This window comes from Mustela erminea, chromosome 1 (assembly GCF_009829155.1).
Source record: "Mustela erminea isolate mMusErm1 chromosome 1, mMusErm1.Pri, whole genome shotgun sequence".
Classification (NCBI taxonomy): domain Eukaryota; kingdom Metazoa; phylum Chordata; class Mammalia; order Carnivora; family Mustelidae; genus Mustela; species Mustela erminea.
The window spans coordinates 49,748,391-49,771,231 of record NC_045614.1 but is presented as its reverse complement, the minus strand read 5'-3'; the positions used below and the strand labels follow the sequence as shown (position 1 = coordinate 49,771,231).

General features: G+C 40.2%; 1 protein-coding gene and 1 long non-coding RNA gene across 7 annotated transcripts in view; one reads left to right on the top strand and one right to left on the bottom strand.

The window, feature by feature from the left end:
• The window catches only part of GRM7 (glutamate metabotropic receptor 7), an 888,308-nt gene that overhangs the window by 186,357 nt on the left and 679,110 nt on the right, over window positions 1-22,841 (bottom strand). The window lies entirely within an intron of this gene.
• On the top strand, window positions 2,908-9,681 carry LOC116580005. The gene is made up of 3 exons (XR_004281491.1): window positions 2,908-4,176; window positions 8,165-8,295; window positions 9,445-9,681. It is a non-coding gene; the product is annotated as an uncharacterized LOC116580005 (long non-coding RNA).

Here is a 22,841-nt window from a genome sequence, read left to right as displayed (position 1 = left end):
AGCCTAAGGGAAATCTTGGCTAGGTCATTTATGTTCTCTGAACTTTTTTTTTTTTTCTTAAATCTGTGAAATTTAGACAGTAAGAATACCTCCTGGACTTACCAAGAAAATTAATGATTTGTGACACACATCGTTTTACAACATGGTAAAAGCTACATGAGTTATGTCTATTCAAATAATTATTACTGACCATACTGTTCATTTTTGATACCCTCTCCATCTTGCTCCCCTCAAAAAATTACAGTTGCAAAGTTTGTTCTAGTCTTCTGTAAACCCCTTTAGTCTTTGTCCTCAAAGATGAGGATCTATTATAATTATCATTACTATGTACTCTTAATGGCTTTCTCTGATTTTAGGTCTTCCCTTTCATTTCTTACTCTTTTCCTCTGGCATTCCTCTTCACAACAGTCACAATCTGTAATGAAACATGTATGTGTTTGCTTCTTTGCCTCACTCCCCGTGAAGAGAGCACATCCGAGTTGTTTCCTTATGTTCTTTAGAAGGAACCTGCACTTCGAAGGGTGACTCGGAAAGACTCTTTGCCATGTCAAGGCCAGAATGCCCTCTTGGAAGTGAGTACAGGGCTACTGCAGCCTAGATTTAAGTCCACTGCCCACCTGGAGCCAGTGCAGACGCCTCATCATTGAGTCCTTCCCTGACCTGACCCTCTTCTCCAGCCTCATCTGCATTCACCACCCCAACATCTTAAGTTACTCTTCTAGCAAAGGGCAGTGCTTGTTTCCCCGGAATACCCTCTGATTCCCTACTTGTATTACCCAGTTCACACTGTCCTTTAGCTGTCACATTTTTGCCTAATTCTTCAAACACCAGCTCAATGCCCCAAATCTTCCCTGATACCTCTGTGCTATAAACACCCCCTCCCTTGGTTGACATCTCTTAGCTTTTTGACCTGGACTATTCTACCTCTTAGACTTTGAAAACTGGGACCACCACATATTTTTTTAAACCCTTCAGAGCTTAAAAGGTGGGTCAGAACCAGTGTAAATTCTGTTCCAAGAAAGAATCCCCAGGATTAGAATGTAAAGAGATGAATCCTTGGGTGGGGAGGGGTGTGTGTGCAGGGAATAGCTTCTTGTTATGCCCTTGAATGCTCCCCGTTCTTACTTTCTGTTTGAGACTCCCAACTCTGACTTGCTTAAATATGACAAAGTACATAAGCAAGCATAATAGAAGTCCTCATATCCCTGCTACTAATCTTCTTTTCTAACCAGACAACTTGCAAATTGCTTTTCACCCACTCACCTGGGGTGAGTCATGCTCTCTGCCAGGTAAGTGGGGAAGGATGCTGATCAGTCAGTTTGCCATCTGAGACAAGAAGAATTTTGATTTTCTTTCTTTCTTTTTTCTCTCTCTTCTCTTTTTGTAAGCCCCTTCCCTTTTCTAAACTAGAGGAAAGAAACTGTTTTTCTACAGATTTTTTTTTAGGATAGTTATCCTACATTTCATTCTGATGAATACTAGCCTTGCAATATATTCTTTTGAACCCCAATATATTCTTAGGAACCCCACCCCCAGGCACCTCCCATTAACAACTGCCATGTCGGGAGGAGCCATAGTACAGTTTATTAAAGACCCTAAGAAGGTTTTCTATTAAGGAGACACTATGCTTTGATGCAAGCCAGTGGTTTCTAATTATTTGAATATAGAACAAATATTCTTTACTGCTCTGTCATATCGACTATCTCAATATCCTGCAGAATCTGTATCTGTCCAATAACATATGGCGTCCAAACACTATGGAAAACAGTGACACTGCTAACTAATACTAATAACTAATTTGGGATTCTAGCATCACTTTTCAGATCTTTTTTCTCTTCTTGGACGAGTGTAATCTGCCAGGTCATGGCAAGTCAGAGACATGAGCTGGATTGTCGACTCTCTGGATGCTAGCTGGATCCTCTTAGACTTCAGTGAATCTTCACTTCCTCACCGGTAAAATGGAGTTAGTTATTGGAGAATCAAACATGACTGTACATCGGGGAGTGTTTTAGAAGACTTAATATTCAATTAAAGTATTTTTATTTTTTCTAACTTTTTCATTAGAAGGAGAATAAACTATTATTTCAAGCTGTCTTTAGCTTTCTCTTTTTCACTGCCTCCCTGCCTTTGACCACACAGCCCTGCTAACTGGCAGGTCCTCTCCCCTATGCAGATTAGCAAGACTGAGCCAAATATGTCTTCCTGGGGAACACCAGGCAAGCCATACTAAAATGTTAACTTCCCTATTACAGGGAACTGGGTTACAGCTCCCTACAAACTGAGCTTAAGTTACTCTTATTTTTTTTTTTTTTTTTAAAGATTTTATTTATTTATTTGACAGAGAGAGATCACAAGTAGGCAGAGAAGCAGGCAGAGAGAGAGGAAGGGAAGCAGGCTCCCTGCTGAGCAGAGAGCCCGATGCGGGACTCGATCCCAGGACCCTGAGATCATGACCTGAGCCGAAGGCAGCGGCTTAAACCACTGAGCCACCCAGGCGCCCAAGTTACTCTTATTTTTAAAGCCTATACTTTCCAATGATTAATTGGAAATTTATCACTTGAACAGACACATCCACATCAATCCAAGGAAAACAACTCAAATAACTACAATTACAGACTCAGTTGGGAGCTCAGACGATATGGAAGTGACATAATTGGGTAAGAAGCCTTTTGGTATCTTTCATATTACATCTAAGTAACTGGTCACCTACTGCCACTGAATTTTATCCCAAAAGTTTTGCAGAAGGGTGCCTGGGTGGCTCAGTGGGTTAAAGCCTCTGCCTTCGGCTTTCAGGGTCCTGGGATCGAGGCCCGCATCGGGCTCTCTGCTCAGCAGGGAGCCTGCTTCCTCCTCTTTCTGCCTGCCTCTCTGCCTACTTGTGATCTCTGTCTGTCAAATAAATAAATAAAAAAATCTTAAAAAAAATAAAAGTTTTGCAGAAGGCTATTGGGATGTTAGAATAGAATCTATGATGTTACAAATGGAAAGTCCACAAAGAGACAAGTGGTCTCTAAACCAAACAGGACATGCTATTCTCCCCAAATTCCTACAGTGAAGAATTATCCCAATGGGATGATATTAGGAAGTGGGCTCTGGGCGGTAGTTATGTCACTAGGTACAGCCATCATGAATGGGGTTAGCATACTTATCAAAGAGATCCCAGAGAGCTCTCTCAACCCTTTCAGCCCTATGAGGACAAAGTGAGAAGACAGGTGTCCCTGAACCAGGAAGCAGGCTGTCACCAGACTCTGAATCTGCTGATGCTTTGATTTGGGACTTACCAGCCTCCAGAACTGTGAGAAATCAATTTATGTTGTTTACAAGCTACCCAGTGAATGATATTGGGTTATAATAGCCTGCATGGACCAAGACAGCATATTTGTTTATTTCTACATTGAGAAGCTAGGTTATCTTTGGGAGTGCAACGAATGAAGTGTTTATTTGATTCAGCTTATCTTCCCAGGACTACTAGACCACTAAATAAAGGGATATGAAAAGTATTTTTTCATCACGAAATGTACATACAGGATTATAGAAACTATGATGTCTGGGAAGGAACTTTCATGGCAAAATTTTGAAGTTGACATGGGTGGTCTTTACATCCTCCTCCAGACATCATCGTGTATTTCTCCTGTCTCATAATTCAAAGACCATTCACTGAGACATTCCTGTGCTCATGCACTACATTAAGCAATGACAATACAGACATAAGAACACCTATTTCCTTTCTCTCAGTTGAATTTTAGTGTCACGCTGGAAATGTGGACATAAGTGTCACTAAAATCCAATGTAACTCAAGATACAACTGTGGTCCAACTGGCCCTTTAACTACCTTTTCTAGGATATTAGTGCCGAGTATCTGGATGAATTGCACTCTTTAGTGTGACAAGATGGGAAGAAAGCATTCAGGAAGAATGAACAGCTTGAGCAAATGTAAGAAAGCATGAAAACACTTGATTCACTGATGAGGATGAGGATGAAGAGCTATAAGTAGTTTAAACTGAGCTGAAATCTACAATGCAAGGAAAGAAGAAAGAAGACAATGTTAGAGCCAGACACAGGCAGGCCCCAGATCACAGAAAATCAGTTTGCTCATAATGGATTCAACAAGTGTTTACTGGTCATCCGGTCTGCACAAAGTGATGTTCCGTAGGATATGGCCGATGATCAAGTCAGGTAAGATTCCTTACCTTAAGGAGCTTATGTTAGCTTAAGTTAAGTCTAAGTTAGTAACACAGACAAAGCAACAATACAATTAAAAAATATATTATAACAAGTATGAAGCAAGAAATAATGGGCTAATGCAAGAGTAACGGGGGCAGCACCTCTCAGCAGATGAAAGAAAGAGAAAAGGTGATTTTCACACTATGAATTGAAGGATGAGGTCACATGAATGGGAAATAACTGGGCAACTGCAAGGGCCCTGAGGCAGAGAAGACTGGCCCATTACCACGATGACCACAGTGCCTCTCAAACTTGACTGCGCAAACAAATCCCCTGGGAATCTTGTTACAATGCAAATTTTGATTCAGTCTGCCTGGAGTGGGCTAGAGACTTTGCATTTTTAACAAGCTCCTGGGTGACAGTGAAGTCAGAGTGTGCCTAGAGCTTTATGGTAGACTAACAACACTGTCTTTAAGTGTGGAGAGGAGGAAAGAGGTCAGCTCAGGACTGTCACAAGTCCCACTGGGAAGCCTATGGTTACCAGCAGGACTACAATTTATTCTCCTCCAGTATGGAGTGCTGGGGAGGGTAAACGTGGGGGCATCTTCCAGGAGGAAAAAAAAAAGTACAGTTGCTGCATCAAATTTCCTTGCTCTAACAACAGACTTCCAGGAAAACAAACCAATGGTAGGTTGAGAAGCTTATCTATGGAATGCTTTTAGCAGGCTGTACCTACTCTGTGTGAAATTGCCTATGTTAAATAAACCCACTGAAATCTATCAATCTACAGGGTGTGATTTCCTAGAAAACATCTTATAAGCTCCATACCTAAGTTTAAAATAATGTTTTATATCCAAAACAGCTTTTCTCCATGTAGCCATATATATTACTTACAAACTTAATTTATTACCCTGGGTCAAAAGTATGACCTGAGGGCAAGAAAGGACCCAGGGGCTCGTGTTGGTACTTCCAGATCTCTCCCTACTTCATGTGTCTCACAATTATTTGTAACTCTGGAATTCAGAGTAAAATGTCTGTTAGTGGGTTTTATGGATTGAATAGTGTTCTCCCCCAAATTTGTAAGTTAAAGCCCTAACTCCCCCCGCCACCATGTAACTCTATTTTGAGATGGGGCCCTAAAAGAGATTACTAAGGTTGGATAAAATCATAAGTATGGGGCCCCAGTCTGACAGTATCAGTATCCTCGTAGTAAGTGAGGAGTCACCAGAAGTGTGTGCACATACAGCAAGGAAGTGGGATATGCAGTCCAGGCAGAGAAGCCTCACCAGACACCAAGCCTGCTGGCACCTTGATCTTGGACTTTCAGCCTCCATATCTGTGAGGTGATACATTTCTGAGATTAAAGCCACCAAGTGTGTGGCAGTCTGTTACAGCAACCCGAGCTGACTAACACAATGGGTAAAATCACAAGGTGTGGAAATCAGATTTTATCATCTAATCCTTTATGTTGACTCACCTTTGCAGAGGAGTTGCAAAATAATTCTGTAGAATGACTGATGGCTCAAAGCAGTAGTTCTCTGCCCAGGACATGTTGGGAGTTTTTGAAACGCACCCATGTCAAGGCCCTAGCCAGAAGAGCTCTGATTTAATTGTTCAGGGTCTGTACGTCAGTAGGTTTTAAAAGTTCCCCATAGGATTCTTCTCTGCAGCCAAAGGTTTGAAATAGTGGTTTAAATTACAGTTGTGAAGAGATTTCTGAAGATCCTGGACATAAATGTGGGCCACAAACCTTAGGTTTTGTCCTTCCCAGACGTGATAGGTGATAAACAGCACAGATTGCCTTCCTTTCAAACCTCCACATGTTCCCCTCTGTCAGGGCACTTGATTTTCTATTCTATGAGAAAGCAAGCAGTTCTGTAAGGGCCACAGATCCTAACCATGCCTGGAGTGACAGGCCCCTCAATAATTGCCCATTTTAATGAAAAAAGTAACTTGGAATATATATGCATTATGAAAATGCTCTCTCCAATCTTTCTTGCCAACCTGCACATTTCTATAATAAGCCATTTATTCAGAGCTCAATTATTTTGTGCTGTTTGATTAAACAAAAAAAAGCACCAAAATAATTTTATTAGGTTTAATTGACATCTCCGAAGAAAATTAACCATGTTTTTGGTCATGCTTTCAGTAACAAGCTTCCCAGATTTACATGGCCATATCTGAACACAATTCCTAAAGACCGCTCAGAAGATTGAATACAACCTCACAGATTGCTTTAACACAACAGTTACCATGTCAACAGATCAAACAATTATTCAGCCTTATAGATAGCACTATAATATCCATAAGACTTGGCAGCCAGGATTTGACTACTTAAGCCTTATAATTAGTTTCTTTTTTTTTTTTTTTAATTTATTTATTTATTTATTTTTTAAAAAGATTTTATTTATTTATTTGTAAGAGAGAGAGAGAGTGAGAGCAAGCACAGGCAGACAGAGTTATAATTAGTTTCTTAATCTAGAACTTGAAAATGATAATAGTTTAATGCCCAGACTACATCAGTAACATTTAGGCAATGCAATCCACTGAAACAGATAAAATTCGAATTCTCTTAAGACATATATGAGACAAAGATGAAGTTAGCTTGGATCTGGATTAGATAAGCTTTCTGAGCATAATAGTAATTAATTCATTGTTGTTGTTGTTGTCTATTACTATCTCTTCCCTCCCATTAGGGTATGGTAGCTAGAATTGTGGAATTCTCCTATGGCACACAAGCACACTCTCAGTGCTAGAGGCCTTCACATCTTTTCTTTTCCTTTTTTGACTACCAGGTTAATATTTTTACTTCTGAAACTGCTTTGGACCTAAAACTGAGCCAGAAAAAAATTTATTTAGCTATGGCTTATCATAATAAGACTTTTACTCTTCAATAAAATAATTCTTGTTATTGAATATCCACTGAATACCAGGCATTAAGTATACAACATCTCTAACCCTTATAAACCAGTCAAGGTAAGAATTATTGCCTGGACTTGGTGAATGAGGAAACTGGAGTTCAGGTGTTAAGGGTCTGAGTCCACAACTTTCTATTTATATCTTGGTGGCTTTCAGAACACAAAGATGTATTTAGTTACATACCTTTTAAAAATTCAAGAGTTCATAATCATATACTACAAAAACATAGTTTCCTTTCCATTCTTACAGCCAGCTTCTCAGAGGCAAACACATTTAACCACTTTCCTGTACACATTTCAGTGGATCTGTAAAAATACCTTCACTACTTTCAGTGCTTATGTTAATTTTCAAGTGTTTCCCTCACCTCCCCTGGGGCAGGGTGAGGGAAGAAGAGCTACAAGGGGTTCAAGACACCAATCATTAATTATAGATCCTGCTTATTTCTAAGGATTGCTCCCCTCCTCACTGGACTCTATGGCTCTTTGAGGTTATGCTCAGTTATAAAAAGAGCTGTCTTATTTGTAAATGGCTGGCTTAAGGGAACAAAAAGAAACTTTACATATTCAGGCCCTCATTCAGAATTATTTTTAGTTATAGTAATTATAAACTATTTGAAGACAGTTAATGAGCTTATGTCTCCTACGGTTATCAGGTATGTTTAATATGATTTTTGGTTACTGTTTTCATGAGCAAACTTGGATCTCTAAAGATGGCTGGGAATTCTAGTAGCTCTAACAGGTTTTTGCGCACCCTCCTTCTCCTCCCTCCATTTAATGAAGCTCTCCATTGCGTCTCTTCCTCTGACCCAGCTCAGGGTTCTTCTTCTCCAGAAGGCACAGAGAAATCTCACAACTTCTCTTCTTTAGATCCAGGGCATCTTGCTTAAACCTCCACTGTGAAATTATAACTATCATCAAGATTTACATTTACATCTTCCAGTAAATTCTCCCAGGGTTGGAATGCAACATAAAGTAGGCATAGAGGAAAGATTTTTCTGGTGGAAAGCTTGTAGTAGATTTTCATCTCATATATATCTGAGACCCAACACATATTGTCCTGATCTTTCACTTTGTATTTTTAGGCAAGTCAACAGGTCTTTCAGAAACTTTTTCTGATTCAATCAATGAAGAGAGCGTCTACCTTAGAAGCTTCTAGAAAGATAAATGAAGATAAATTAAAAGCACCCAAAACATAGGAGATGATGAATACATGGTAATTTATCTCCTTTTTCTCTCCTCCTTCAATCTATGTTATTTTTCTGAATTGACAAATAATGGAATTCTAGTTTTTATTTTAAATTAATTATAAAATACATCCCCAAATTTCAAAATTAATTCACAATCTGTTTGGATCTGGCCCTGTCCCGGTGAATGGTACAGTTATCCACACGGCTGAGGAAACAAGAATCCTTGGAGAGTTGCCCTGCATATTGTCCTTCCCTATCTAATCGATCTCCAAATCCTGTCAATTTCACCTTCTGAATACCCATACCAGTCACCTGCTTTTCTCACTCTCCATATTTATCCCTAGAGAGAGAGTTCTCTTCATTTCTCATGAAACCCTAGACTCTAGAAGAAACCCTGTGCAGATCAGTGCACATCTGTCTGCTCAGTTCCCCCCACCAGATACAGAAATGTTTCAAAAGGCAAGTGTAATCTAATCACAGTAACGCCACTTTTGTCCACTTAAAACCAACAAATGGGTATGTTTTCATTGTTCTTCAGCAAAATATCATACTTCTAACTGTAGCCTTCAAGACATGTTTTGTTGGCCTCATCCCACATACCGTTAGCTTTCTTCAAAGGCTTACGCATATCTGAGCTCTTGGAGCACATGTGGCTCCCTCTGATAGATTCCCCTTGCCTAGGCCAGCTCCTACTCCATCCTTCCGTCCTCAGCTTCCAGATCACTTCTTCAAAGAAGCCATCATTTCCCATTTGGTGAAATTCCCATAAAATGGACTTAGAGCATTATTCATTGTCACAAATCTAGTGTTATATGGTATGTGAGTGAGCATTTGATTACCATCTGCCCCCGCCCCCCAACCAAGCAGCAAGTTCAGTAAGGGTAAGGGCCGTGTTTTGGTTCACCATTGTGTCCTTCTCAGCCAGCACAAGAACTGGCATAACAGAACCAATAAATGTCAGTCAAATCAGTATGTAAACTATCACTATAGCTAACAACAGGTAGGAAGAACTCAGTGCTTACTATGTGCCAGGCACTTTGTCTGGATCATAATAGATCTTTACAACAAGTATTTATACCTCTTGAACTCGAGTTTAGAGAGGTGAAAATAATTCAAACATACAGCTTAATCTGTGTGGATTATCTAAAATGCTAATTCTCCTTTAAACATTTCAGGCTGAGGACATGAGGGTCTGCTGGTTGTTCCGCCATACTGAGCAGTGATTCTGCTCCTTAACTGCAACTGTCTGCCTTGAATATAAGTACCAGTAAGTGCAAATACCCGCCAACTCAAGATTTCTCCTGCCAAAGAGAAGAACTGAAATTCAGTCAGTCATAATAAGGTTTTATTTTTTCCATTAAAACTATATATAGGTTGTTAGAACTAAAAGAAACCTTGGAGAAAAGTTAGTTGAACTTATTTTATTATTTTTTTTAAGATTTTATTTATTTATTTGATAGAGATCACAAGTAGGCAGAGAGGCAGGCAGAGAGAGAAGAGGGGAAGCAGAGAGCCCGAGGCGGGGCTCAATCCCAGGACCTTAGGATCATGACCTGAGCCGAAGGCAGGGGCTTCAACCCACTGAGCCACCCAGGTGCCCCTAAACCTATCATTTTATAAGAGAGAAAAGCCACAATAGCTATTTGCAAAATGTGAGTAAAAATGAACACCACACATTTACCCTGTCAGAGTCCTGGTTAGGAGGCAGGTGTGGGGAGCCTGATATAACCAGGTAAAGGGAAGGGAAGACATTGTAGACTACTCCAGTGCTGATAAGCAAAGGACCAGGTGAACTATCACATTGACATAGGAGTGGACACATAGTAACCAAGAAACAGTAGCGTTTTCTGTCTCTCTGATTTCAAATTCTAATTCCTTCAGGTCTTGCCTTGGTCACTCATGACAATCCCAATAACAATTTAACTGTAATAATGTGCTTGGAATAAACTAATCAGACTCTGTGCTAACTGTTATTTATAGAGTGCCTCAATTATTTCATTTTACTGCTCACAAAACAGTGCTCTGGTATTGTCATCCATGCTTTATAGCTGACAAGAGCAAGGCATGGAGAGCCGGGATCACTAAATCCAAGCTGGCAAGTGGCAGAACCAGGAGGAGACCCAGGACGGCTGATGCCAGAGCCTGCATTTCTAACCCAAGTCACTTCCTGGGCGACGCTGTACTTGACCAGCCTGTTCTCTACTTCTTCCTTGAGGCAGAGAACAACTCAAGACTCTGGTGGGCACCTAGCTGGTCCATGCTCAGACTCCCTTATTTATGTTATAAGCACGGTGGTGTGTTTCATTGGCAGACCTGCCCACAGAGCCTTCCCCTCCAACTGCATGTATGCTGTCTGCCTGCTGAATAAGGGAGGAGGCCCTAGAAATGGCCACATGGGCAAATGGAGAGTCTGGGCACTTAAAAGACTGAATGGAGCCCAGGTCCTATCATCACCATACCAGCCCCAGTCCCCACTGTCCAGCCATAGTGGCCTGTGACCTAAGAGAGAAAAGAAACAATTTTTATGTTTAGCAGCAGAGATTTGGAAGTGGGTTATTGACCCTAACTAATTCAATGGTGTAGGTGTCCTGCACTGATCAAAATTACAATTTAATTTGTATGTTATTCATTTGCTGCTGTCTTCTTTGCTCAGTTGTAAGCTCCCTAAGGGCAGCAACCAAATCTGTTTTACCCACCACCATAGCTAGTAGCAAATACCCAGCCTGCAGCAATCCCCTGGTAATATTTGTTAAATATTGGGAGGGTGGGGAGTGAAAGCAACTAAGTGATCAGAGGCACATGCTCCCCCCTACTAGGGTTATGGGAAGTGCTGAATGGAATTTAATTCAAGAACCAGGAATGCTAGTGTATTTGAGCATATTCTTAAATGAAAGCTTTAGGTTCAAAGGTTGTATATCTACTTCCCCAAGAGATGTATTAGCATAAAATTAGAATTTAGCAACAAAATATGTCCCTAGATCTGGTAAAATTCTACCTTGCGTGGCTCCTAGTGGCTTTGAACAGATAGTGGGGTCCTAGAAACCCACACTGAGGCATGAGGCCCCTGTTTCTACTGTATGGGACCACCCTCTCTCAGCTGACTTACAAACGGGGAGCTGAAAACAGATTGAGAACTTAATATAACTTTGAAGAGGGTCTGTGATCCCTCCTTGAAATCATAGCCTCCCCCAGATGATACACTGAATGAATGAAAACACACACACACACACACAAAACAAAACTCCGAGAGCTCACCATGGACCAGGTACTAATATGATTCACCTAATCCTATCTCAATCCTCTTGAGCAAATAATGAAATAATCTTAACAATAATAATAATAATTCTAGTTTCTACCTACTTTCTAACTATTACGGACTAGTCATAGGCAGTGTCATATGTGCTTCAGACATTATTATATTATTTTTAATTTTTTAAGGTTTTATTTATTTTTTTATTTGGGAGAAAGAGGGCATATATGAGCAGTGGGGACGGACAGAAAAGAGAGAAGCTTGAGCAGACCCCCTGTGTTGAGCATGGAGACTGTCATGGGGCTCAGTCTCACTACTGGGATCACACCCTGAGGCCAAAACCAAGAGTTGGACACTTAACTGAGTAAGCCACCCTCGTGCCCCATTATTACATTTAATTATCATAACAAATCTATGACAAGTAATATCAAGGTTCTGAGATTTTACCCTATTTTCAAACTAGCAAGTTAGCCTGCCATGGTCTCATGGAGGCTGGCAGAAGAAAGCAAGCCCTGGGGAAAAACAAGAACCGTTTACTCCGTTTACTGTTCACAGTAACAGCAATAGCCAGAGTCACATCATTTGCGCTGGTTTCTGGAGTCCAAGTTCCCATAGGGCATTGTGAAGAAGGGCTGATATATGTTGTACAAACTGGTTGCCTTACAAGTGAAGAACCTGGAGTTTAAGAAACCCCAGTATCTCATAGGGACTGCACACATATGTTCTAAGCTCTGGCATGGACAGACATTATTTTTATTTTCCTGGACAGAAAACAAATCTGTCCTCTGCTCTATAAAGAGAAATTTATATCTTGCACAGTATTCACAACATAAATATCCTAGGGGGGAAAAAATGTATGAAACAAAAGCCGAATTCATTTGCTCACAAAACAGGTGGAAATGTGACAGACCCATGGAGATTTGTTTCCCATTTTACAAATGTGATAACAGATCTAGAGTCTTTGGGTAATTTTTCCAACTAACTAACCATAACTGGGAAGAAGAAAAGCAAGGATTCCAACTCGGGTCTAACTAACTCTAAAAGCCACACTTCTCGCTACTATGCAACATTATTGTCAGGTTTTCTTGAGGAAAGACTTGGGGAATTAAAGATTAAGTCCCTTAATGCTGAAGGAGATTGTGAGGAAGATGAGATTTGAGACTAAACCATCCAGCTCCAGACCCAGTGGTATTACCACTGTACACAGCTACCAACCAAACAGACGCCAGGTAGGGACTCAGGGCAATCCCAACAAAGTGAACAAAGCAAGGAAAGGTATGGAGAGAATGGGAAGCACTGTTTACTCAGGGGAGGTAGGCAGGCTCCGTCACGGTTAAAGGAGAGAGAGAGAGAGGGATAGAAAAGAAAAAAGAAAGAGAGGGAGAGAGAAGGATGGTGCAGGGGGAGAGAGAAAAAGGAGCTAAGGGTGTGACGGGGCTTTAGTCTGAAGGTTGGTTTTTACTTTACAGGGTGTAGGTTTGCTATCTCATTCAAATGGAGATTGTGGGTACCGTGTTTGAAGGACAGGCATTTGGGGGACAGACCTACCTCTCCTTTTCAGATTAGCTCACCTGCTGCACAATATCACATTATATCTGCCCCGGCTACCTGAAAGCTTAGCATAGCAGATGGCAGCAACAAATAAATCTCACCAGTCATGGGAATATACACTCCACCCTAGGAGGCTTGTAGGTGATGCTTATAGGCTTTAAAATGAAATAAGTAAAGTAAATAAATAAATAAAAAACACAAAAAAACAAAAACCCACATAGGAAAATGAGCAAAGGATATGAAAGGACAGCTCATGGAAGGAAGAGGGGAAAGAGGGAAGGACAAGGGAAGGGAAGGGTAAGAGATGAGATGAAAAGGAAAAGAAAAGAAAAAATACGAATTGTTTCTACACCTATGAAAAAAGATCAAGGCCTCTCAAAATAAATAAAATACAATTTAAAATGCCAGGGAGACACCATTGCTCAGCTGTCAGATTGGCAAAATCCAACACTTTGACCACTCCTTCCGTGAGCCGGGCTGCCAGGAAGGAGGCGGACCTTCACAAAGAGTTACTCACTGCAGAATGATGCAACAGCAGAAGAACTGGCTACAACCGACCGGTCAAGGAAGTGACTGATGAAATAAATTCATATCATGGAACACTCTTCAGCTATTATCTAAAAAATGAAGGAGCTCTTTATGCACTCATATAGGAAGATAACCAAAATCTATCATTAACAGTAAAAAAAAAAAAAAAAAGGAAAAAAAAGCAAGTGAGTATATTATGTAACATTTTGTGCAATAAAGAGGAGAATGGTGGTTAAAAAACATATTTATTTCAACATGCAAATAAGAAACAAAGGGTATGTAAAAAGAGCAGTAGGGGTACAGAAGGTGCGGGGTGTTAGAAAGATGGTGTTTCTATACCTTCTGGTTGTTTGGACCACTTCACTATAATTTAAAAACTCAATTAAAATGCAAACCCTACAAATTTATGATCAAGGATTAGCTCTTCTGAAAGATCAGGATTGGGAAAGTTGGTCTTGGATTTCGTAAGGCAGTTTCATAAGCTTCTGGCATCAACATCACTCATGAGAACAGGACAGATTTCACCATCAGGAAGCAGAGCATGGATGCTACTGCTAGTTGCTGGATATCTTTTCTCAGTATCTTCCCTGGTTTGTTTAAGATACTGAAAACCCCACCTGTTTTTTTGTTTTGTTTTGTTTTGTTTAAATATTTTATTTATTTATTTGACAGATAGAGATCACAAGTAGGTAGAGAAGCAGGCAGAGAGAAAGAGGAGGAAGCAGGCTCCCCACTGAGCAGAGAGCCCTATGTGGGGCTCAATCCCAGAACCCTGAGATCATGACCTGAGGCGAAGGCAGAGGCTTAACCCACTGAGCCAACCAGGTGCCCCCCCGACCTGGTTTTATAAGCACCTTTTGGGAAAGTCTTCTTCCAAGTTCTACCTCATCATTGTCCTTTGTCATAATAATCGAGGTGCTTCAACTGCACTCATCCCTTCTCCCCAAACAGTAACCCTACCCTAGAGGTGTGCTGGAAAGGTTGCCAGCCAGGTCAGTGAGGGAGGAAAAAGGCTTGCTTTATAGCAGTTGATGATTTCCACACTATGCCTACACACTGTGGCTGATTTCGAGTCGGCAATGTGATGTCATGGAGCAGCACAGTGCATAATTATAGAGAGTATTTCCACTACACAGACTCAACAGATGTACATGACCTTAAGCATGGAGATAACAGTAAAATGCAGTAAAATAATTAGGAAGGTTGAGTTTTGAGTATTTATTACTTTTGTTTCTAATTTATTGAATTATAAGTTTATGTCATTTAATTTTAACATTTGCTTAAAGACTACCTCACAAATTTCCTAAAAATTTAAGTCAGCTCTTATGAGTCAAAATACAATGGTGAGAGCTAGGACCAGTGTGCCACTGCCATACCCCAAAGCTCTTTTCAAGAATGTGTACTCTTGCCACACTCTGCTCATGAAGCGAACTTCAGAGAAACTGAGTTAGACATCCCATGCCAGTTGATAGGCTACTAACAATCGTCATAAAATACCAAGGCTTACAAAGTCCCAGACACTGTGCAGTGTACTTTTCATCCTGCCCAGCACTGTAGCCAAGCCAGACCCTTGCCTGTTCTTGAAATCACCCTCAGCTCCTTGGAAATGTCTTCAAGAGAGGATTTAAATTGAGTTGGACAAATGAACCTAGTGGTCAATTTTACGAGAAGAACCAAAGAGAAATGAGATTAACAGGTGGCCCTGCTTCCCACCCTAAATGCAAATACATTATTCCTATTTTTTAAGATTTTTTTTTTTTTTTTTGGCATTAGGTTTTACATTGAAATGTAGTCAGATTTCTCTCAGAATATTTTTCTCACTCATGCTCTGGGATGCTGACTGGAACCTTTTAGAATCCAAACTTGACACACCTTTAACTCTACTTTTCTTCCTTGATCTTGCCAGCCACCCTTTCCTCTTTCTCCTGCCCATCTCCACCACTCTGCCTTCCTTGGGCTTTCTTTTGGGATCAACAGTCTAACAACTGTCTTTTCCAAACTAGTTCCTCAGGAAATGATGACCAGTTGGTGAAAGTGCTCACCTGACTTCAAGTCCCCTGTATATAAACTTTTCCTTTTTAAGATTTCATTTATTTATGTGAGAGAGAGACGGTGAGAACACAAGTGGGTAGAGGGGCAGCTGGAGAGGGAGAAACAGATTCCCTCTGGGAGCCCAATGCGGGGCTTGATCCTAGGACCCTGAGATCACAACCTGATACAAAGGCAAATGCCTAACGACTGAGCCACTCAGGTGTCCCTCAATTGTATTTTTGAAAACCAAAGGAATGACACTTCTTAAAGCATGTATGTGGCTAAGGAGCAGTTTAGACCCATATTTGTTTATTTGTTTTTTGTCTTCTTGTTCATTTTTTTCTTCCCCTTCTTTGGGTACGAGTAGGTGTGAATAGGATCCTTCTTAGGCTGGTGTTTGCCAAACTTTGTTACACATTGGAACAATCTGGGAATCTTAAAAAGATATATCGATGTCAGGGTCCCACCTTGGAATTTTTAACTGGTAAGAGATGGGGCCTGGGCACTGGGATTTTTTGAAGTGGCTTTGGTGATTCTTCTATGAAGCAAAGTTTGGCAAACAGTAGCAATTAAAAATTCACCCTGTAGGGGCGCCTGGGTGGCTCAGTGGGTTAAAGCCTCTGCCTTCGGCTCAGTTCATGGTCTCAGGGTCCTGGGATTGAGCCCCACATTGGGCTCTCTGCTCTGCAGGGAGCTTGCTTCCTCCTCTCTCTCTCTGCCTGCCTTTCTGCCTACTTGTGATCTCTGTATATCAAATAAATGAATAAAATCTTTTATAAAAAAAAAAATTCACCCTGTAGGTGGCTGTGATGAGAAAGGCCACTCTCCCAAAAGGCTTTCTCATCAATCTGATATAGGACAGGTCCATTAATTAACACTTCAATTAACTAAATTTTCAATGAGCCCTCTCTTTCTACCTTAGGCCTGGTGGATTCATGATGTTTCAAATTCATGAGATGCAATTTGATTTAGTTTCCCAGCACCACCTTGCTTTCAAATAAAATAAAACAAAACAACCTCTCCCCCAAAAGAGATGCTCACTAAATAGAATGTAATTCAGCTGGCAGTAGAGAATGTTTTTCAATGGCTTATTAAGTTACTCTAACAGATGCATTTACATGCAAATAATTAATGGACAAATTATAAATTATTTGTTTTTGTTCATTAAAGCAGAACCATGAATTATTAAAGCAGGAACCAAAACAAATGCTCTTATTGTACAAATGATCCAGTCATTATAGAAAATTTAGAATATAAAAAATCAGCATGTATGTAAGAGAAAAATATTTCTAGTCTTTTCAGTATTCATCCAATGGAAAATATGACTAATTCAAGGTCAGTGTTAGTTCATGAATTCACAAGCTCTTGGGAAGAATTTACATCTTCTGAGGTGTATGCCCTTGGCCAAGCCAAGGTCACCCAAAGTCTTTGTTTTTCACTTGCTTTTATAAAGGACACAGTAGCCTTGAAGCTAAATTACCTCCATTTCCCACAGCAAGCTCTTTTGTTTATGGACTGCTGAGAGACATAAATATGAAGGCCTGAATTAACTCAACATGAGACAGCACCATCCAGATAAATTCACTTGAGAATATCCTCCTGATACTGGTCTATTGTTTACTAGTTTCCTTAACCAGTTTCATCCCAGGGCTACGGTCCCTTCTCTGTAACAAAAGACCCACGTAGGGTCTGAGGAATGGATCTATCACACAGACAATCTACCAAAATGTTGAGTGTAGAATGCAGGTGGTTAGGTCTAAAAGAAGTCACTGTACCATTCTTTTCATTTTTCTGTGTGTTTGAAAATTTTCATGATGAAATGTTGAGGCCAGGGGGAAGTCTACATCTTATACTGTTTCTATACCAAGACCCCCATTGCTCATGAGCTGTGGTGATGGAGACTTCTAACTCAGTCTCAGTAAATCTGAGCTAAATGAATAATGCTAATGAATAACAACTAATTCATAATTACTAATCACCAATGAACCAGACCCTGTGCTAAGCCATTAGTATCCTACCATCAAACCTGTGAGGTAGATGCTAATATTATTTTGGTTTATAAAGACGGAAATCAAAGCTCAGAGAAGAAAAGTGACTTGCCTAAGTAAGTGACCTTTAGAAGGCTCAGACGGCATTTCTTGGTTTTATTATTCTGTCTTTCAGTTGAATTATAATGCACATCTATAAAAATACACAAGTCGTTAAGTGTGAAACTGTGAATTATCACCACCTGTACATATCCATATAATTAGCACCCAGATTAGGAAACAGAAACACCACAGAGCCCTCAAAGCTCCTTCTTTTTACCTCCCAATTACTGCCCCTGGGCCTCAAATTACCCCCTCTCCTAGCTTCTAATACCCTAGATTCAATTTGCTTGTCCTTATTCTTGGTGTGTCAAAATTCTCAGGGCAAAGTTCTCTTTTTGCAAGGAATAGCATTCTCATCCCAAAGATTTCTGGTTAAAAAGTGAGCTAAATACACTGCTATTCTAAAGTGCAAGGTTTCTTTCTCCTCTGCCTACAAAGGGCTTCCAGCTAACAGAAATAAATCACTTCAGTGAGACAGAATTGGTGGTTATGAACAAAAGTATTATGCTCCACTCCTTCACTAGTGGAGAGATCTCTACACTCTTGGGACTATTTCAACCCAGGATGAGTTGATCCACATTTTAATTCCTCCTTTCATGTGTTTGTTCATTAAAAAGTTAACACAAAGTTAATGATACAGAGTAATAGGAAACATGAGTCCTATTGAGAGACGAAAACAAAGACCTGAAATAATTTTAAACAATGCTGTTGGAAGGTTTGGATTGATTTTTGGAAGTGAAAACAAATATGTTTCCAATTGCCATGTAGCAAGCATAAGATTAAGCAATTTCTTTACATTGTTCTCAATTAATCCTCATCCCTCGACTGATAAATCATGCCTCCATCCGATAAATATCACTGTGCATTTCTTATGTGCTATACACTAAGGATACTGTTGTAAATAAGACCCATATCTTTTGCTAGTCTATAATTTATAGTCTGGGGAACATATTCTCAACAAGGGCAACATTACCCCCAACAGGCCAAGGAGGGGGTGGGTGCGTTCAAAGAATATTAAATCTTACAATGTTTTATGGCCTTCTAAGGGACTACAGTACACAAACTGACAGAGCATCTGTGATATTAAAATACAAGGGGAGGGGAGCACCATTGGGAAAAAATGTCAAATATAATCCCAAAGGGACAGTAATACAGATAAGAAACACTGGTCTACAGTAATACAGATAAGGAACACTGGTCTAGAGGGAAGAACTACACCATGATAGATCATGGGTAGCAGAAGAGCAGGAATACAGGGACTTTTGAAAAGAGGTAGCTAGGAGTTCTTGCAGGTGAGTACTTGGAAGTGACCTCAGGATGCCACCTGAAGGGATTTGTGGAACAACTGTAATCTTGGATTTACAAATGAGCTACTGGGTTTATTTTGGCCGACAGCTACCTGAGATCTCCCACCTGGTCAAGGAGAGGCAGAGGTGATTTCGGATCCAGAACCCTTTGCACCAGACTCTAGCCCCAGTACATGCATGCTTTCTGGTCCGGAAAGTGTGAGAACTGAGATTCTCTATCCAGTCTACTCCAGACACCAAACTGTGATCTTGCCCCCTCCTGGATGTAATCAAGCTGTAGTCAAGCTTCTTCACTAGATTTCTTCTTCTTTTTTTTTTTTTAAAGATTTTATTTTTATTTATTCGACAGAGAGAGATCACAAGTAGGCAGAGAGGCAGGCAGAGAGAGAGAGAGGAGGAAGCAGGCTCCCTGCTGAGCAGAGAGCCTGATGCGGGACTCGATCCCAGGACCCTGAGATCATGACCTGAGCCGAAGGCAGTGGCTTAACCCACGGAGCCACCCAGGCGCCCTACTAGATTTCTTCTTAATGAAATTATAGAATCCATACAATTGCCTCAACATAGTGAAAAGCTCTGATTTAAGGAAAATGTAATAGCTTTGGCCAAAGCAAGTCTCAGCTTTTACTGGGATAGTGTAAGCCCAGGGATGGATCTGTGCCTCTCATTTAAAGCTAACTCAAGTGTGGTGCCATCCCCAGACCTGTATTTTGTCTCCTATTCCTTGCAGAAAGTGCTCACCACAGCTGAAGATCTGGTATTGATTTATGGCTTCCTAAAGATATACCCAAGGAATTTTCTTTTTCTTTTATATCCTAGCCAATTTTCTCTTTACAGCTTCTTACTAAAAATTTCCTCCATAAAGTCACAAGGACCCTTCCAAATTCCTGCACAGCCATCTTCAAGGATTTGAACTATTAAGTGTAATGGGCAGTTCCCCAGGCCTGTTGCATAGTGGCAAAATTGTTGCCAAAGCAATTAGCTTCAAGTGAACAGCACACACAAAGTGGCCTCAGGATAGTACTGTCCTCTATGTTTTTTTTGGAGCTGGCCCATGAACTGAGTGACACAAGATTGCTTCTTTGGGAACTTCCTGCCTGCCCCAACTTACATCATTGTTTTTTGATAACCTTCCATTGCTGCCTACCACCCACATCCTTGCATTCTGCCTCCTCCTCAATGACTGAGCCAAGTGGGTACTATAATCACCCCTGTTCTCCACACTACATAACAGAGACTTAGAGGTGTCAAAGTCAAAGGTCATGTGATAAGTGATAAAACTGAAAGGTCTGTCTTATATTAACCTCTCTACTTTGAACCTTTTATGTAAGACTAACTTCTTGACAGAGATGTGTGTTTCCATACCTGCTTCTGGGTTACTCAATCACTCATTTGTTCAATTATTCCTTTGAACAAAAACTTAGGGTACTTAGTGTGTGTCCAGCAGTGTGCTATAATTCAGAACCAGTCAAGATTCGTACCCTTCACAGAATTTATTTGGGGGGAGGGGGACAAGGAGAAAACCCCAGCAAGTCAGAAGTTAAATATTTACAGACTGTTTTTTATTTGTAACTTAATTATAACTATCTACAAATTGCTATGAAGGAAACTATCAGAGAAAAAAGAGAAAGAGAATAATAAAGAGGGATAAGGTCCTTTTTAAGAAAGGGTGTGATAAGAAATACATCTAAGAGGGGGTATTATTTAAAACCAAGACCTTAAAACAAAGATGGAGAAAGCTCTGAGAAGATCAAGGGAGTGTACTCCAGGCAGAGCAATTTGTAAGAGTATATTCTAGACAGAGAGTGGTACATGCAAACAGCCTGTGATAGAAACTAAGGAGGATGCTCCAGAAAGTCAAAGATCAGTGTGGTAGCCTAGTGGGAGACAGGCAATGGGTAAAAGACAGATGGGCAGGTCTTGAGAGACCTTTATTATTGGTTGAATTGCATCACCCCTAAAGATATGTAGAAGTCCTAACCTCCAGTACAAGGTGACTTTATTTGGAAATAAGGTCTTTGCAAATGTAATCAAGTTAGGAGGAGGTCAGGGGCGCCTGGGTGGCTCAGTGGGTTAAGCCGCTGCCTTCGGCTCAGGTCATGATCTCAGGGTCCTAGGATCGAGTCCCGCATCGGGCTCTCTGCTCAGCAGGGAGCCTGCTTCCCTATCTCTCTCTCTGGCTGCCTCTCCGTCTACTTGTGATTTCTCTCTGTCAAATTAATAAATAAAATCTTTAAAAAAAAAGTTCGGAGGAGGTCAAACTCAATTAGGGTGGGTCCTGTTCCAATATAACCCTGTAAGAAAAGAAAACAGAAGCAGACACAGGGGAAAGATGCCAAGTGATGACAGAGGCAAAGTTTGGAATGATGCAGCTGTAAGGCAAAAAAGGATTTCCAGCTACCACCAGGAGCTAGAAAGAAGCAAGTGAAGATTCTACCCAGAGACTCAGAGGCCCTGTCAATGGATTGATTTAGGATTTCCAGCTTCCAAAACTATTTTGTTCAAAATTCTGTTGTTGTTTTAAGCCCCCAGGTAGGTGGTACTTTATTATGGCAAGACTGGGGAACAAATACAGCCTTGTAGATGCCAGTAAGGACTCCAGACTTCATTCTAAGTGACTGAAAGCAGGACAAAGGGGCAGCTGGGGAACACTGGAGAGTTGCAGCAGCCAAGGAAAGACTGGTGGTTGAGTAGAGGGAGGCTGTCACAGTGAAAATTAAAACAAAGGGATAGCTATGTTTTGATCCTGAAGCTAGTATTTTTATTTAGGACAGTGTAAAAGATCCAGAAACTAGCATTCCTTACATCACTTGGGGGGTAAGTTCTTAAAACAAATACATTATTCTGAAAGTATGAGTCATAGACTTGTTGTGAACATTTACATTGCCCAGCACATAATAAATATCTAATCAGAGTTAGCCACTCTCGCTATTCGTTATTATTCTTGTTATTATTTATTTATTATTTAATATTATTTATTATTGTTATTATTACTTATTATTATAACCCTTGTTATTATTACTGTATCAGCATTTAATGAAGCCTGGTACAAAACTTAGACCCCAAATGTATGTACCATGTTAAATTTAGTGCCAGAAAGTTTGTGTCTAAATCTACATTCTTCTATTTAGGTTTAAAAAAATATTTGAAGAGGAAATTTTTGATATTTTATTTTTTTTGACCAAGAAAAATTTCAATTTCTGGTGGTTTAACCAAAGCTCATACTCACATGCAAAAGAATATTTACTATAATAAAATATAATAAATGTTGATCTCTACCATATTTGTCACTCAAGAATCAGAATATTGCCAGACGCTCATCTTTAACACGTATCGCCACAGTGACTATTGTTTGGTTTTATTTTTTTTTAATTGTTTTTTTTGTATCTATTTATAGATACAAAAAGTTGTATCTATCTGCCTACCTACCCACCTACCTGTATATTTTCTCTTACACATGTTAACAGCCATTAAAAAGAGAACCACAAACCCAAAATGGAGTCACTTACATGTAGAGTTTATGTCGGCAAATCAAGACTTAACACCTAACAAAACTGCAGTCCCCACCTTCCCCAGGAACATAACCTTTAACCAGACAACGTGGGATTTCCTGGACAGAAGAAGTAAATTTTTTGATAGACCCCCTCTGTCCCTCTTAGAAGGGCCTCCTTCCCTAAAAGAACACATCATTTGCTAATAATTTCCTTTTCCTCTTCTCTCTCTGCCTTTAAAAACCTTTCCCTGATTGTAGTTCACCAGAAATCCTTTCGGTTTTCTAGATAGGATGCTGGCTGATTCATGAATCACTAAATAAAGTC